General features: G+C 43.2%; 1 protein-coding gene across 4 annotated transcripts in view; it reads right to left on the reverse strand.

Annotated features, from left to right (window-relative positions):
- The window catches only part of znf385c (zinc finger protein 385C), a 488,384-nt gene that overhangs the window by 311,104 nt on the left and 160,041 nt on the right, over positions 1-17,239 (reverse strand). The window lies entirely within an intron of this gene.

Genomic DNA, 17,239 nt, shown 5'->3' on the forward strand with positions numbered 1-17,239 from the left:
AAAAGAAATGTTAAGCTTGCCGGCCAACATAAAAATAGGTCAATAGATGTGAAGCTGGAAAAGCACAGCAGGTCAGGACTGACGAAGGGTTTTGGCCAGAAATAGTGACTTCCTGGCTACTCAGATACTGTCTGACCTGCTGTCCTATATCACCTTCATTTGGCTTCGGCTTCGGCTTCGGCTTCCAGCATCTGCTGTCCTTACTATCTCCTACTAACATGAAAAGATCACTTGTGCTGAGCAGGTACAGCATTATAGAGAATGTATTTGTAGTGACTGGAACAAGGGCCATGTGGATCACATTGACAATGCAATCCTTAGTGGAAATATTAACCTGGGACAATCAGGAAAACCCTGGCTAACTATGTAAACAGGAGCTTCAGAGCCTTCTCAATTTAGGGGACTGACTCTGTGCTGGCTGGGTCACAGTCAGTATGTTACTGTTGGTTACTGCTTCTTTTTCTTTGAGGGGGGAGGAGGAGGAATCTGATTCTTGAGCCAGTTGAATTATTTAGCCAGTTTGTTAACTGGTATTCCTTTAGTGAGGACTGATTTCTAAACTCCTGATGTGCACAATGTGTTTCAGGTGTAACTCCGTTCTCATTAGGGGATTGTTGTTTCACTGGCTGGTTACAGCCTGTGTGTTACTCTTTTGCTTTTGAGAAAAGGACAATGTTGATTTTTGTAGCAGGGCTTATCCCTTGGACTCTAGTTTTCTTTGTTTCTTTTTGTCTTCACTGTTTTTGGTGGTTAGACTGAGACCTTGTGAAGAAATATGTCTTACCAGATGAGCTGTTCCTGTGGGGAGGCCTAGCCCTGGGACTGGGCCTCTGAAGTTTGAACACCTGTGTGTGTGCTGGGAGGAGAAAGTGAGGACTGCAGATGCTGGAGATCAGAGCTGAAAATGTGTTGCTGGAAAAGCGCAGCAGGTCAGGCAGCATCCAAGGAACAGGAGAATCGACGTTTTGGGCATAAGCATGTGCTGGGAGGCAAGCACTTGCTGTATCCTGGAGTTTGGGAGAAGACTTTTTTTCAGGAGTGGTTCAAACCCCTGTGAGTTAACTGCACATTTACAATGTACTATATTCCTAAGAGTGGGCCCAGTTTTCCAAGGATGTGCCAGGACTCCTTGGAGATTGAATACTTGTGGGATGTGCGTGTGTGAGTGGACCCTGCCCTCTGTGGACTCTAGTTTTAGCATTGGACTCTGCAGTTTGGAGTGGATCCCATTTCTGTCAAACACTTTGTATACTGGAGGGGACTCTGTTCCCGGGAATGGACTCTATGTATTTTGAAGAGATCTGTCTATGCTAATGGTCTCTATGTACCAGGAAGGACTCTGGTTTGTTGATAATTAACTCTGTCATGTGGTTTGCTGGGGTTATCACCTGCACTGTCTTGTGTCCCTGGGTCTGCTAAGCCTTACTGTAAGCTGGGATTCTCATAGTTCGTCCTGAAAGCTGACAGCCGTAGTGTGGGTAAATACACCCAATGCCACCCTCACGCTGATGGCCACCTTTGTGTGTGGCTGCATCAAGCTGTGCATGAATCTCCGGTACGCAAACACCAAGTGTCACTACGTACTGAGGTTCTACCTGTCCCGGGTGTTGCAAAGGATGGGCCTGGCCTCGCTGCCGCGGAACGCTTCGAGTAGTTGGACCGTTCCGTATCACCTGTCTTTCGTGGAGAAGTTTATGAAGAAAAACACCTTTGACCACAAGTCCATCAGGAAGTGGTCAGCACGTAGTGTCCTTGAGATCCTTCGGGAAAAGGAGAGGGCGGATCCTGTCAAGCAGTTCCCTGAGCAGACTGTCAAAGCCATTTGTCCGAATGTCTCATCGCCAGAACTTTCCAACAAGCACCAAGACATGGATTGGCTGGTGGTGAGAAGGGCTCTGCCTGTGAGATCCTTTATGCACGCCTGGACTCTCAGCCGCACCGTACACTGCCCTCGAAGCGGCTGCGGGGGGGACGAGACTGTCATACACCTCCCTCTGGAATGTGCCTACGCAGAAGAAGTCTGGAGAGGAATGCAGTGGTGTTTGTCGAGGTTCGTCCCGAGCAGTGCCGTGACATGGGACTCCGTGCTCTACGGTCTGTTCCCCGGGACACACACCGAGATGAACATCAGCTGTGCCTGGAGGATCATCAACTCGGTGAAGAACTCTCTCTGGGCGGTCCGAAACCTGTTGATCTTCCAGCTGAAGGAGTTGACCCCGACTGAGTGTTGGAGACTGGCACATTCCAAGGTCCAGGACTACATGTTGAGGAACGCCCTGAAGCTTGGGACAGCTGCCCCCAAGGCGCGGTGGGGGAAAGACCACCGTGTAACGTCTGCCTGCCTAAGAAGAACAGGGGGTCCTCGCAGTCATTTGGGCTCTGCTGATGCCTCAGCTAAAAATGTAATCGTACAGACCTGTAAATAGGAATGACTACTCTGTTTCGGGATGCAAAGAAATGAAATGTTTACCTATGTATGGCATGTCCAACTGTACAGACCATCAAATTATTTTATGAATAAAGTATATTTTTGAAATAAAAAAAGTGGGTAGGCCACCCTGAAAGCTGGAGGGTGGGTAGGCTACCCTGATGCCAGTTGCCTTGAGAGCTGGGCTGTCCTAGAAGTGGTCGGAAGGTGTGTCAGAGCAGCCGAGAGCCAGAAGGCGCCGAGGGGTAGGCTGAGATCTGGAAGGCTTGTGGGCTGACCTACACGCTGTCGTCCAAGGGGACGGGCTGTCGTAGAGGTGGCCGGAAACTCAGGGTAGTCTATGGGACAGATGGTGCATCGGGGTGGTTGAAAGCCTGGTGGTACGTAGGGGGCAGACCATCCTTTGTGCTGTCACCTGGGGCAGGCTGTCCTAGAGGTGGTCAGAAAGTGTCAGGGTGAACCGAGAACTGGAAGGGGCATGGGGTGGGCTGAGAGCCGCAAGACGCATAGGGGCAGGCTGCCTTAGAGTGGCCGGAAGGTGGGAGGGACAGGGCGGCTTGCTGGGTTTGATGGGGGTCTGTATTGTATGCACTGTTTGTTGTGTAATTGGACTGTCTTGTATGTACAAATGTCACTGCTACTGTTTGTAATGATTGATACTGGGATTTGAGGTTTGTCCTCATTTCCCTGAAAACTAGTTGAATGGTAGGGTTTGGGGCCTGGGGCCTAGCTTTGCCATTTGTCTCCCTTGTAAAATTGCTGTTTCTCTGTATATAGCTGTTAATGTTAATTGTTTTATAAACTGTATTGTTTAATTAAAAAAAACCGGAGATTCCCAGTCTCTACTCTAGGGACTAGCTCTGAAGTGGCTAGTCAGAGTCCATGTATTGTGCATGTGTAAATAAAGGATGACTTAGGCACAGAGGCCAGTATCCTGTCACTATGTTTTAAACATGAGTACTGAAATAACTGCAAAGACAGGGAAATATTAAAAGGGAGTAAACATAGCCTGAGGGAATAGAACATACAGTCAAATCAAATCATCACACTTTGCTTTAAGAGTTACAGGGTACAGTTTTCGGATAATGGGGTTTTCCATCTTGCCACCCAGAGTTGGGAGAGCTATTGACCTGGTGTTTGCCTTCTCCGGCATTCCATAATATAGTGTCTGGGGATGGGAGTTGAGAGTCTTCAGCGACCTTTAATTAGCCTGAGTGGGCCTGAGGGTAGCTATGCAGCCCAATGATTCCATCACCTCCATAAATTTGGGAGACAAGTTAGAGGGTGGGTGTGTAGATGGTGTGAAGATCACGTGCTCTATTTTATATGGCCCATGTCTTCAAACGCATGGGGCTGTTTAATTTTACCTATTGTTTCCTTTATAGCACAAAAGGATTTGATTCAGCTCATTGACCTGAGACCAGCTCTCCATGGGGTGATCTAGACAATCCTATTGCCTGCTTTATCCCCACAGGCCTGCAACACCATTTTGTTCAGTTGGACATTCAATATACTTATGAAATCACTGACTCTACTTCCCCCACCTTCATCGACAGTGAGTTGTGCTTTATTACCGTTCAGTAAATAAAACAAAACTTCTCTCTTGTATTCCACCCATCAATCAATCAGCAGCTGCACACCTTAGTCAAAAAATTCAAAGCTGAAAGGATATTAAAAGATTTTTGGAATGATTACAAAATTAGCATTTTGTATCGAAAGCACCTGGCGGCTATAGCATTGAAGAATTTCACAAAGTGATCCTCATTAATTACCAGATTAGATAAACATGGGCTGGGAAGTAAAAGTCTGCAGATACTGGCAATCTGAAATAAACCAGCAAACCACTGTCACTCACTATTGGAAATAAAAATGGGCTAATGTTGTTGGTTGGACTTTTAATCAGAACTAATTGGAGCTGCGATGCTGACAAACATCCAAAACATTGACATGACATTTCCTTTTACATATTTGCTGCATTCCAATAATTTCTGCTGCCAATAAATGTCCCACATTGATCAGTTAGGCTAAAAGCATTTCACCTTTTTTTACAGTGAGGACTGTGTCCCACCTCCAAGAGCACAGTTAAGGGACAGATCCACACCAGCGGTGGTCACTGCTCAGGCTGAGGAAGAGGCACTTCTGTGGACAAAAGATGATTCTTTCAGTGAGCCATGGCAGGACCTGGTAATTTGTTTTTAATTCATTCACAGGATGTGGGTGTCACTGGTAGTGCCAGCATTTATCACCCATCCCTAATTGGCTCAGTGGTTAGCACTGCTGCCTTGCAGCTCCAGAGAACCAGGTTCGATCCCACCTTTGGGCGACTGTCTGTGTGGAGTTTGCACATTCTCTCTGTATCTGCGTGGGTTTCCTCCGGGTGCTCCGGTCTCTTTCCACAATCGAAAGATGTGCAGGTCAGGTGAATTGACCATGCTAAATTGTCCATAGTGTTAGGTGAATTCTTCAAAGGGTCGGTGTGGACTTGTTGGGCTGAAGGGCCTGTTTCCACACTGGGTAACCTAATCTAATTAATTGACAATGGTCTCATGGTCATCATTAGACTCCTCATTGCAAATATTTGTTGAATTCAACTTCCACCAGCTGTCAAGGCTGGATTCGATCCAAGGTCCCAGAACATTACCAGGGTCTCTGGATTAATAGTCCAGTGATAAAACCACTTATGTCACTGCCCACCCTGGGGAGGTGGGATTGACAGGAGTTGATGCAGAAGAAGAGAAGCTATTTATTGCAATGGAAATTCAGTTGTGAGGGCAACAGATGCAGAAATTACCCTTTGTTGGGTACTTACATTGATGGGCCACACAAATGCAGCTGTCCTATTGGGTTACATACATTGTCTATACTCCAGAATAAAGTAGAAGTAATGCTAGTTTCTAAGTGTGCAACAGGTTTATTTACAAGAGTTTTCAAATGTGTCTGCAATAACAAAATGCCTACCTCCATTCTCACATCTCCATATGTGATGTCTGTTCATTTTGCATCAAGAATAGAGTGGTGATGGAAAAGCCCAGCAGGTCAGGCAGCATCCGAGGAGCAGGAAAATTCTTGATGAAGGGCTTTTGCCCAAAACATTGATTTTTTTTCCCTGCTCCGGTGTTGCCTGACCTGCTGTGATTTTCCAGCACCACTCTAATCTTGACTCTGATCTCCAGTCCTCACTTTTGCCTCTGTTCATTTTACTCTGAGTCTTCAGCCAGTCTTAATCGATCAAGGACAGGGAGCATGGATCAGCAACAAGACTCACATAATCAAACACAGAACAACAAGCTGCTACACTGCAGCTCCCCTCCCAACATTAATCACAGCTCTCCTCTATCCCAGCCCATTACTCTCAGGCAGGGAGTGGTCAGACCCAAATAACTCGTATACTTTTGTGAGTTAAGTCCCCTGCTAAGTTTAATGCTGGTGTGTCTTGTTTCTGTGTAGGTTTCATTTGTCATTCGTAGTCACAGCCTGACTTATACAATACGACAATGTGGTTTTTCTGTCTTTTGAGGGAATCAGGTGTATTGTAGCCATTTCATACCTGTCTCAAAACACAATTCAGCAATACAAGCAATATCATTAGCCCTGGGAGACAACACTAATAAACTGTCAGTTGTAAATTTAGGCTTCATGGGGAATATGTGTTCAATGATGGAAATTTTGTTAAGAGAGAATGTTAATGCAAACTATGTTAAACAAAAGCAGAAGGCAGAGTAAGGCATCTTTCATCTGCTGAATGCTCTCCTGAGGTTTGGAGGTATAGCTGTTTCCAACACTTAATCTGTAGGTGACTGTTCGTTACTGGATTGCATTAGATCGGGTTAGATGAAGGAAGACGACAGGAAGCTAATTGGTAACATCAGCTAGAGAGTGCACGCTAAAGTTGTCAACTCCCCAATGTATTGTGGGCCAGTCAGCTAATTTATGTTGATAGGTGGTGTAATTTTGTTTTAAAGTGGAGCACTTAGAGAAGAGATGTAAGCCTATTTTCAGGACATACACATCTCATCACTAGGGTATCACACTTGCTGTGAAGTTAATGCTAAAAGCATTTTTATTCTCTGTTGCCATTAACATTTATCCAGCTATTAGAAGCCAGTTACTGAAGTTCTAACAAATATATGCATGTAAGCAGGTGGAAAGTTCTATCGTCTGAGGTCAGGGAGCAATGTGGGAACAGACATTGGAATTTGTATTGACTAACATTCATTTATAAGGGATTTACAGCACAGGAAAAGGCCATTTGGCCGATTCAGTCATTGCCAATGTCTATGCCCCTTTGTGACCCATATTTCTATCATTTCTCAATTATATATATCAGCCTAAACCTCTATCGTCTTCTCCTTCATGTGTTAGACAAGCTCCCCCAATAAATGCCTCTATACTATTTGCTTCAATCTCTCCTTGTGATGCTGAGTTCATGTCCTCTGGGCAAAAACATTTCTTCTGAATTTCCTGAGAAGATTTCTTATTGAGGACCTTGTAATATCTTTACTCTCCTCATATGTGGAAATATTAGGTTAGATTAGATCCCCTGCAGTGTGGAAACAGGCCCTTCAGCCTAACAAGTCCTCACTGACCCTCTGAAGAGTAACCCACCCAGACCCATTTCCCTCTGACTAATGCACTTAACACTATGGGCAATTTAGCATAGCCCATTCACCTGACCCACACATCTTTGGACTGTGGGAGGAAACCCGAGCAGCTAGAGGAAACCTACACAGACACAGGGAGAATGTCTGTCTGTATGGAGTTTGCACAATCGCCTGAGGCTGGAATTAAACCTGGGACCCTGGTGCTGTGAGGCAGCAATGCTAACCACTGAGCCACTGTGCCACCCCAAAGTTGGTAGGGATCTTCCAACCCTGGAGGCAGTGAGATAGGAGGCATGTCAGATCCTGTGTTTTCCCACCTCCACTAGGATTAAGTTCCAGACAAATTATGGAATACTTAGGGGCCTTTGGCCACTCTGCTGGGATTAACCTCACTACAAGTGGGCCTACTGACAAGTGGCCTTCCTGGAGGTAGAGTGGACTTTGGTTGCATGGGATTGCATGAATAATAATAGCGTATGTGGGTGGAGGTAGCTTTGGTGGGGGGAACGACTTGATTGAAGGCACTCAGTTCCTCCTTGACGATGGGGAATGAAGGATTGTGGAATAGCTGCTGAGAACCACCACACTACCCATTGCTTGTGACCTCCTTACCTTCTCCCCTCGTTCCCTTGATTTCTTCCCCTTAAGTACTAGGGGGCATAAGCCAGGACAAAGGTGCACATGTGACTTCACTGTCAGCTGGCCTTCCTCATTTATTGTAGCATGAACCATTCATGCTCTTTGCAGCCTGCAGGCCAGTGGAAACATCTCAAAGATTCTCTCTGTTTCTACCCCAACAAGACTTTACATAATTTAAAAGATCCTTCACCTCAGCTCTCTATTTTGAGGAGGAAAGAGAGTCACCGGTCTGGCAGGATCCCTGAAGAGAAAGCAGAGTTAAAGTTTCGGTTCAGTGACCCTTCTGAGGAAAGGTTGCTGGACCCAAAACATTAACTCTGTCTTCTCTCCATAGATGCTGCCAGGCCTGCTGAGTTTCTCCAGCAAATTTTGATTTGTACATGAAAATAAATCCTTGCTGAACACGACAGTCTCTTATTTAATACATCTTTTTTTGCAGAAACAAGACTGGACTGCATGGGCTCTTAATTAATGTGGACAAAAATCCCATATGACTCTAGCTCAGGAACCCAGAATGAAGACTGGCAGCTGTTAAGTGACGATACAGAACGGTTTTGCCTGAAGGCGATCACTGTCCACATTAAATGTTAATAAATTGAAGGAGAAAAGTAACTTTCCCTGAAGCTCTTTTGTCCCAGCTTCACGATTTTAATAAGATATTCATGTTTGGCTTTCAAGCATTTTGTTTCAAGTTTAAAATGATTTATTAATGGAGCCCAGGATTTTTTTTTAAACACAGGCATAAGACCTTTTTGTTTGTCAACCTGAGGTTACACAGTAATTTGTACGTGACTTTCTCTAACATTTGCCTGAAGGAAGAGAATTTGTTTCATCTGTTCGGGTTAAATTATGGCTCATTGCTCATTTTCATGGATTTTAATCTCGTCTCCTTGGATTTAATAGGCATTTGTCTGTATTTGACGACTGAAAGAAACTCCATTTAAATATAATAATTTGACTGTGGGCTTTGAATGATAACTGTGGTGGAAAAGAGCTGGAAATAAGTGGTGGTGACAGAACTGTGTCTAAAACACAACAGCTATTTGAATTGGGCCAACCTCAGAGGATGTGTTCCCTTGAGTTGAAGTTAAACCATGACACAAAAGACCTTTAATAAGTACTAGAGTTCATGTTGGCATGTCAGGAGTGGCACCGGGCATATGTAAAAATGAAGTGACAAACTGGGGACATCCCATAGCTATTTGCATGTTAAACCAAACCCACAACCAACACCTCAGATCTACGTTATGCAGCCCCAGGCACCACTAGAAGTGAAGGGTAGTAGACAATTAAATGCTTGGAGGGGGAGGTTTGAGAAGTTTCTTCAGTGTCAATGACGGATGTCAAGATTAAACATTTTCCAAATGGATGATCCATCCTAACCTCCTCCTGTTGCAGAGGTCAGTTTTATTTACTTCACAGGATATCAAGAAATGGCTGAAGACACTGGATTTTGCACAGTGTTTGGGCTGTGACAACATGCTGGCAATGGTAACTAAGGTGTTACTCCACAATTAGCTGCACAACCAGCATAACTACAACACTAGCATCTACCTGGCACTGTGGGAAATTGTCTAGGTTTGTCCTGTCCAAAGATAAACGTGGACATAGGGTACTAATTGACCACGTTGGCTATCAGTCTCCTCTTGATCATCAATAGAGTGATGTATTAAGTCATCAACAGTGCTATCAGGTGGCACTTGCTTAGCAATAACCTGTTCTCTGATGCGTCAGTTTGAGGAGTACCAGGGTCACTCAGCTCCTCATCTCATTACAGCCTCAATCTAAACAGGCACAGAACAGCTGGATTCCAGAAGGAAGGTAAGAATGACTGCCTTTGATGTCAAGCTAGCATAAGAAAAATATGGCTTCAAGCAGGCCACCTGAGATTTTGCAAAACTGTTCATGGCCCAAGCATCTTCAGCTGCTTCAATGACCTTCCCTTCATCATAAGGTCAGAAGTGGGGATGTTCACTGATGATTGCACCATGTTCAGCACAATTCACAACTCCTCTGATATTGATGCAGCTTGTATCTGCACTCAACACAACCTGGACAATTTGCAGATTTCAGCTGATAGGTGGCAAGAAATATTTGTACCACATATTCAATGGCGTTACAATTTTTGAATCACTCACTATCAACATAGAGGAGATTATCTTAATGACCAGAACTTGAACTCCCTTAGCCATAGACATACCGTAGTTACAAGAGCAGGGCAGAGACTGGGAATTCTGCAGCAAGTCTCTTACCTCCTGACACCCCAAATCTTGTCCACCATCTACAAATCACAAGTCAGAAGTCACTTGCCTGGATGAGTGCAGTTCCAACAACACTCGACATTTGACATCATCCAGGATTAAAGCAGCCCACTTGATTAGCACCATATCCACCACCACCAACATTCACTCTACCTCCAAGACACAATGACAGTAGTGTATTCTGCCAACAAGGTTCATTGGAGTAATTCTCCCAGGCTTTTTGGCGAGTATCTTCCAAAGGTACAACTTCTACTACAATGAAGGACATGAGCAGCAGATACATGGGAACACCCAGCCACCGACCATCCAGAAATATATTGCCATTCCTTCACTGTCACCGGGTCAAAATCCTGGAACTCCCTCCCCAATAGCATTGTAGGTGCACTCAGACCTCATGGACTGCAGTGGTTTGAGAAAACAGCTCACTACTATCTTCACAAGGGTGACTAGGGCTGGACAATACATACTGATCCAGCCAGCGATGCTCACATCCCATGAAGGAATAGGGAAAAAAAATCTCCAGGTCAAAGAGATGAGACTGAATCTTCCTAGGCTCTGAACCCCTTGTGGAAAATTTGGGAGCATCGTGTGAAAAGTCAATGAGACCTTTTTTGATGGAGAAAGCAACAAATTGGATTCTCCAACTAAGTTCCAGACATTGAGATGAGATTCTCACTAGTGGGTGGTGAGCAGCTTATTAACGGCAATCATTGAACATCATCACCTTATTATAGCTTAATCTTGCCTTATTAATATGTAATCTCCCTTTCTACCAGCTACCAGATAGCAGTCAGAGATAAAATTTATGATGCACAAGTCTGAGCAGATATCTTTCTCAGTAGGAGGTTAATAAGGTGAGCTTAGGGATGACAGTACTAGACACCCTCCAGGAATCTCAACAAAAATGAGACTTTGTTAACATATGATAAAAGTCAGCCTGAAGAATTTGTAACAAAATCCCTCACCAACATGACCAAAATTATTCCTGATGGCCAGTAATACTGTGGTAAAAGGAAGAAAAGGTGGTAGTTTGGGGGCAGAAATTATTTTAAAACTTAGAACTTAAAGGAAGTGATGGATGCAAGTATACTTACAATATTTAGATAACTACATGAATAAGAAGTGTTTGGAGGGATATGGGCCAAGCACAAGCAGGTGGGACTAGTTTAGTCTGGGATTAGGGTTGGCATGGACTGGTTGGACCAAAGGGTCTGTTTCCATCCTGTATGACTCTATGACTTCATGAAAAGACACAGCAGGCAGGGTCATTAAAATGTACAGAGCTGGATGGGGAAATTTGCAGAGTGTCCCCGTTAGTTAAATTATTTTTCACCCATTTTAGTTCAACTCTTAGCTCAGGTGTAAACTTTGCCAAAATGTGAACTAATAATGGCATGGGGCACCTGGGATCTCAGTGAATCATGAAGGTGATTGTGTAAGTTCTTTAATGTGGGGCACTGATGGTATGGGAGTCATGACACTGGGCTTGTAACCCAGAAGTCTAGGCTAATACAATGGAGGCAAAGGTTCATAACTCCACCATGGCAGCAGAAATCGAAGTTTAATTTAATAAGCTGGTCTCAAAAATGGTGATCATGACAACTATAACAGATTGTTGTTAAAACTTCATTTGATATACTGAAGTTCTACAATTTATTGTAGACCTATAGCAATGTGGTTGACTCTTAACTACCCTCTGAAGTGGCTTCAAAAGTCACTTAGACGTTCATGGCTTGGGCCAAAAATGCTGGGTTTGCCAACAATGCCCACATCCTATGAAAGAATAAATAAACAGAAAGTGACTAAACTGATGTTTCAAGAAAGATATGGAGGAATGTTTGAAAGAAAGGAGGAAGCACAATGGGTATGCTGGAGTCATATCAGGAGCAGGAGGGAAAAGGAAGAATTGATTAAGAGATATAAAAGGAACAGAAGTGAAAAAACGTTCAATTTACATTTTTAAAATCATTATGCAGAGTATATCAGCTGAAAAGAGGCAGCATGGTTTAAACTGTCATTTCTGTGCCAGAGAAATTCAAATCTTAGCACATTAACAATGATAATGTTAAAAGAAGTGCTTATAATCTTAATTACCAGAATTAACCATTTATGGCTGATATTAATATGCAAATCCAGCAAGTCTTTAAAAAGAAGCTAAGCTAAGGGCAGAGTGCTGTTTGTTGGGAAGTAAATGCTGATTCGATTTGCAAATTTTAGAGATTTGCAGTTCATGAAGTACCTCTTAATCTCCAAAACCTACAGGCCAATTTGCACATGAATTACTACATGGACTCCTAATATGTTCATACTTTTATAACAAAATTTTACCCAATCTTTTCAATTGAATTCTCCTTTGGTGATGACACATGTCAGTGCTGCTGCAACATATGGGGACTGCATTTTCACATTTGGTGGGAGAGTAAGGAATCTGGACTGTTTCAGACTGTCTTGAACCTTCCCCTTGCGGGAAACAGACTTGAGAATGCTGGCAGGTAATTAGCAGAAGGATTGAAGGTGGGTTCTTGAAGCTAAAAGGTCATTGAGAGCCCTAAGAGGAGCACAGCAGTAAAGCGCAGGTAATGGAGAGGATTACTGAGCCTGAAGGTACGCACTCATCATTCTTAAAGAATTTAAGTAGTTTATAAACAAAGCTGCCAGGTCACTACAAATGGGAGTCTTGGGGATGCAGGGAGAGGAAGGCAGTGGAGGGGAGAATTTCAGTCTACAGGGCAACCTTTGCCTACACCAACCAAGAGCCTGTAAGCTTCCCTGGCGTGCTGACCACTGGCCTGTCTCTGCACATTGGCCTCTTGCACCTCCCTCCATTACATCAGAACCTGGAGATATTAGTTGAACTCCATCAAGTGCCGTAAATGTGTGTAGAGGGTTAATTCTGACTTTATTATTTTTCAGTGAGACAGTATACACCATGATAGGAATTGAGGCAATGTCACATTTTGGTAGCAAGATGAAGCCACAATAAGATGTTTCCTAAAGCAAGTTAGTGCTTGCCTTACTTCAGCAGTCTCGGTCAACATCCTCCAGTGATACAACAAGAGCAAGAATATGAAAAGATCAAGGCTCTTAATGAAACAAATTGGCTGCCCACCTTGTGTGGGTGGGTTACCCTGCCCACCCAGAAATGGCAAAAACAGAGCGGTGCCAGGAACTGGGTGGAGAAACTGATAAGTCAACCAATGCCGACATTTCCAAACCTCACCTACCTCATTCCTGACCTCAGTGGGGATGAAAATTCCACTCACCGTCATTGGTGACAAGCTACACTAGGTTTTTCAGTAAGTGATGGTTAACTAGCCCAGACGCCATATTTCTGTAACATTGTTGGAACTGTGACTGCTGTACATTGCATGTTGTACGATAGCACAGATGTCCAAAAAGCTAGCTGTCATCACAGTGTATCACTCCAATATAAAATTCTCCATCTTATTCTTGGTTCAGTTCCATTAGCAGCAGTGTATTAGTAAGCAGCCAGCCAGTTTGTTCACCATTTAAGTTCATTAGCCAGTTGACCATATATGTAATATAACAATAATCTAAGTAAAATAGTACCAAGACTGTATATGTAAGTCTAAGTTGTCATATTAGTCTACATATTTAGACATTAATTAACGTCCAGATGTCTAACTCATTAACAATTTGACTCTCTGTGGTGTATGTTACATGGGTTAACATACAGAAAACCACAAGCATGTCACTACATCTATACAGGCAATCACAGGACTGACTGGGTAAAAGACAGGGTTATTGGAAAGTTGGAAGGTTTGGGAACATCATGGGAATAAGGATTCAGATGGGTCTGGCCATTAGGTCAACTACTTTCTCCTAAAGCCCCATTGAACTACCGCCATTTGTACTTCCTTTCCCTATTGAACCACAACATGCTACTGTCCAGCTCCCATTTGACAGGAGAAGTGAAAAGGAGAAAGAGATCAGAACGCGGTGACAAAGAGAGAAGCCAAAAGAGTCAGGGAGAAATGAAAGTTGTGAAAAAAAAGAAAGATAAAAACTGAAAGAGAGAGACAGAAAGAGAAACAGGAAAATGAATAGAGCAAACCACATGATTTGATTTGATTTGATTTATGGTCATCAAATGTATTTAAGTACAGTGAAAAGCTTTGCTTTGTGAACAGTACAGGCAAACCATTACAAACAAGGATATACAGATCATCAGGTGCTTAGAGAGAGCGAGGTGCACAGGTTACACTGCACAGGTGGTGCGCAAGGTGAAGTTAACGAGTCCATTCAGCTGTCTATTAACAGCTGGGAAGAAGCTGTCATATAGATGTACACCATGGAAACAGACCCTTCGGTCCAACCCATCCATGCTGATTAGATATCCTAACCTAATCTAGTCCTACCTGCCAGCACCCGGCCCATATCCCTCCAAACCCTTCCTATTCATATACGCATCCATTTAAATGCTGCAATTGTGCTAGCATCCACCACTTCCTCTGACAGCTCATTCGATACAAGTAGCACCCTCTGTGTGAAAAGCTTACCCCTTAGGTCTCTTTTATATTTTTCCCCTCTCACCCTAAACCTATGCCCTCTCGTTCTGGACTCCCCGATCCCAGGGAAAAGACTGTCTCTTTATCCTATCAATGCCCCTCATGATTTTCGTAAATCTCCATAAGATCACCCCTCAGCCTCCGATGTTCCAGGGAAAACAGCCCCAGCCTGTTCAGCCTCTCCCTATAGCTCAAATCATCCAAGTTTCAAGTTTCACAACATCTTTCTGATAGGAAGGAGATCAGAATTGCACACAATATTCCGTCAGTGGCTTAACCAATGTCCTGTACAGCCGCAACATGACCTCCCAACTCCTGTACTCAATACTCTGACCAATAAAAAGGAAAGCATACCAAATGCCTTCTTCACTATCCTACCTATCTGCAACTCCACTTTCAAGGAGCTATGAACCTGCACTCCAAGGTCTTTTTGTTCAGCAACACGCCCTAGGACCTTACCATTAAGTGTATAAGTCCTGCTAAGATTTGCTTTCCCAAAATTCAGCACCTCACATTTATCTGAATTAAACTCCATCTGCCACTTCTCAGCCCATTGGCCCATTTGAATAAGATCCTGTTGTAATCTGAGGTAACCTTTTTCGCTGTCCACTACACCTCCAATTTTGGTATCATCTGCAAACTTACTAACTGTACCTCTTATGCTCACTTCCAAATCATTTTTATAAATGACAAAAAGAAGTGGATCCAGCACTGATCCTTATGGCACTCCACTGGTCACAGGCCTCCAGTCTGAAAAACAACCCTCTACCACACCCTCTGTCTTCTACCTTTGAGCCAGTTCTGTATCCAAATGGCTAGTTCTCCCTGCATTCTGTGAGATCTAACCTTGCTAACCAGTCTCCCATGTCGAACGCCTAAATGAAGTCCATATAGATCGTATCTATTGCTCTGCCCTCAATCCTCTTTGTTACTTCTTCAAAACACTCAATCATATTTGTGAAACATGATTTCCCATGCACTAAGCCATGTTGACTATCCCTAATCAGTCCTTGCCTTTCCAAATACATGCACATCCTGTCCCTCAGGATTCCCTCCAACAACTTGCCCACCACCGAGGTCAGGCTCACTGGTCTATAGTTCTCTGGGTTGTCCTTACCACCTTTCTTGAACATTCTTTATTATGCATTGCACTATCAGGGATACAGGAACAAGAATTCCACTATTGTTTTAAAAGAATTGCCTTATTAAAAATGACTCTAGTTCGTGCCCCGTTCCCTAAATTCAGCTTGCTGATTATCCTTTTTAAACTGAGGTAACTATTCTGCTACGCCAACAAGGTTTGACCTGAGATTTCCATGTTGTGTTTACTCTTCATGCAGTGGACGAAATTTCAATAACCTGCCCTTTGGAAATGTCTGTGGCAGTGGCTTGCTTTTTGAAAAGCTTGCACATCCTCTTTAATTGACTGTAATGCCACTGTAATATCTGGCACCAACATTCCAAGGATGATTAAAATGAGAAAACCAGGTGTCACACAGAGTTAGCCAAATGTCCTTTCAATTTTACAACCTAGATTTTCAATGCACTTAGGGTCAATGTTTTTCCTCCTTTTTACTTGCAAGGTATTTAAGTGAAAGTTAAATAAAAATATTTTTTAAATACTAGAAGTACAGCTGTTCAGTTGGCAGCTTTGAAGAGAAAAAGGCCAATTCATCATTTAAATAAAACCTCTTACCAACTTAAATGTTAACAAGCATTCTGGTAGACATAAACAAAAGACAGAGGAAATAAAGAGCGGATTTCGGGGGAAGGATTTAATACCATTTTAGATTTTAAAGGCATCGAGGGGTGTTGTGAGAAAGTAGGAATATTGTGTTAAGATAGAGGTGAATAGTAGAGCTGAGATTGAATGGTGAAACACGTTTGAAGGGCTGAACAATCTACTCTTGCTTCTCATTTCTTTGTCTTTACACTAATGTACGTAGGCTGAAACTAACAGTAAGTCTACCGTATATACTCATGTATAGGCTGAGTTTTGAAGACTTTTTTTAAAGCTGAAATTAGGGGGTTGACTTACATGGGGTATTGTTTTCAATGGGATGAAATTCATTCTTGGCATGAGTCACAAATTGGACAAACAAGAGCCAATAAAATAATACACAACCAGTCTCCCATGAAGAATAATTATGGCCATTATTGAATATTTATCTACAAAATATCTGTTTCCATTCTGCCTGCTATGGTAAAACAATACTTTGGTACTGTATTCCAGTTACCAGTACCATAAAGTGCATATAGATCGATACATATATACACAAGTTAATAGGCATACCAGCAGGTGCTCAGGCCATCTACCAGGGGTACTTGCATGCACAAGTCAAATATATCGCCTCAGGCAATGATCGGTGTGGAGTTTGCACATTCTCCCCGTGTCTGCATGGGTTTCCTCCGGGTGCTCTGGTTTCCTCCCACAGTCCAAAAATGTGCAGTTTGGGTGAATTGGCCATGCTACACTGCCGGTAGTGTTAGGCATAGGGGAATGGGTCTGGGTGGATTGCTCTTTGGAGGGTCAGTGGGATTTGTTGGGCCAAAGGGCCTGTTTCCACACTAAGTATTCTACATCTAAATATGTATGTAAGTATTACATAATTAATTATATATAGTACAGATATACAGTATATATAGTTAGCAACATTCAATTTAACCATTTGAAAGTTGCGTGGCACAAATATGTACTGGTGCGCGTAACATGTGATGACGCAGGTATAGCACTTGAATCAAAAATGTGCAAATCATGCTCTTTAAGGCTGCATATATGGT

Source organism: Chiloscyllium punctatum, chromosome 42 (assembly GCF_047496795.1).
Source record: "Chiloscyllium punctatum isolate Juve2018m chromosome 42, sChiPun1.3, whole genome shotgun sequence".
Taxonomy (NCBI): domain Eukaryota; kingdom Metazoa; phylum Chordata; class Chondrichthyes; order Orectolobiformes; family Hemiscylliidae; genus Chiloscyllium; species Chiloscyllium punctatum.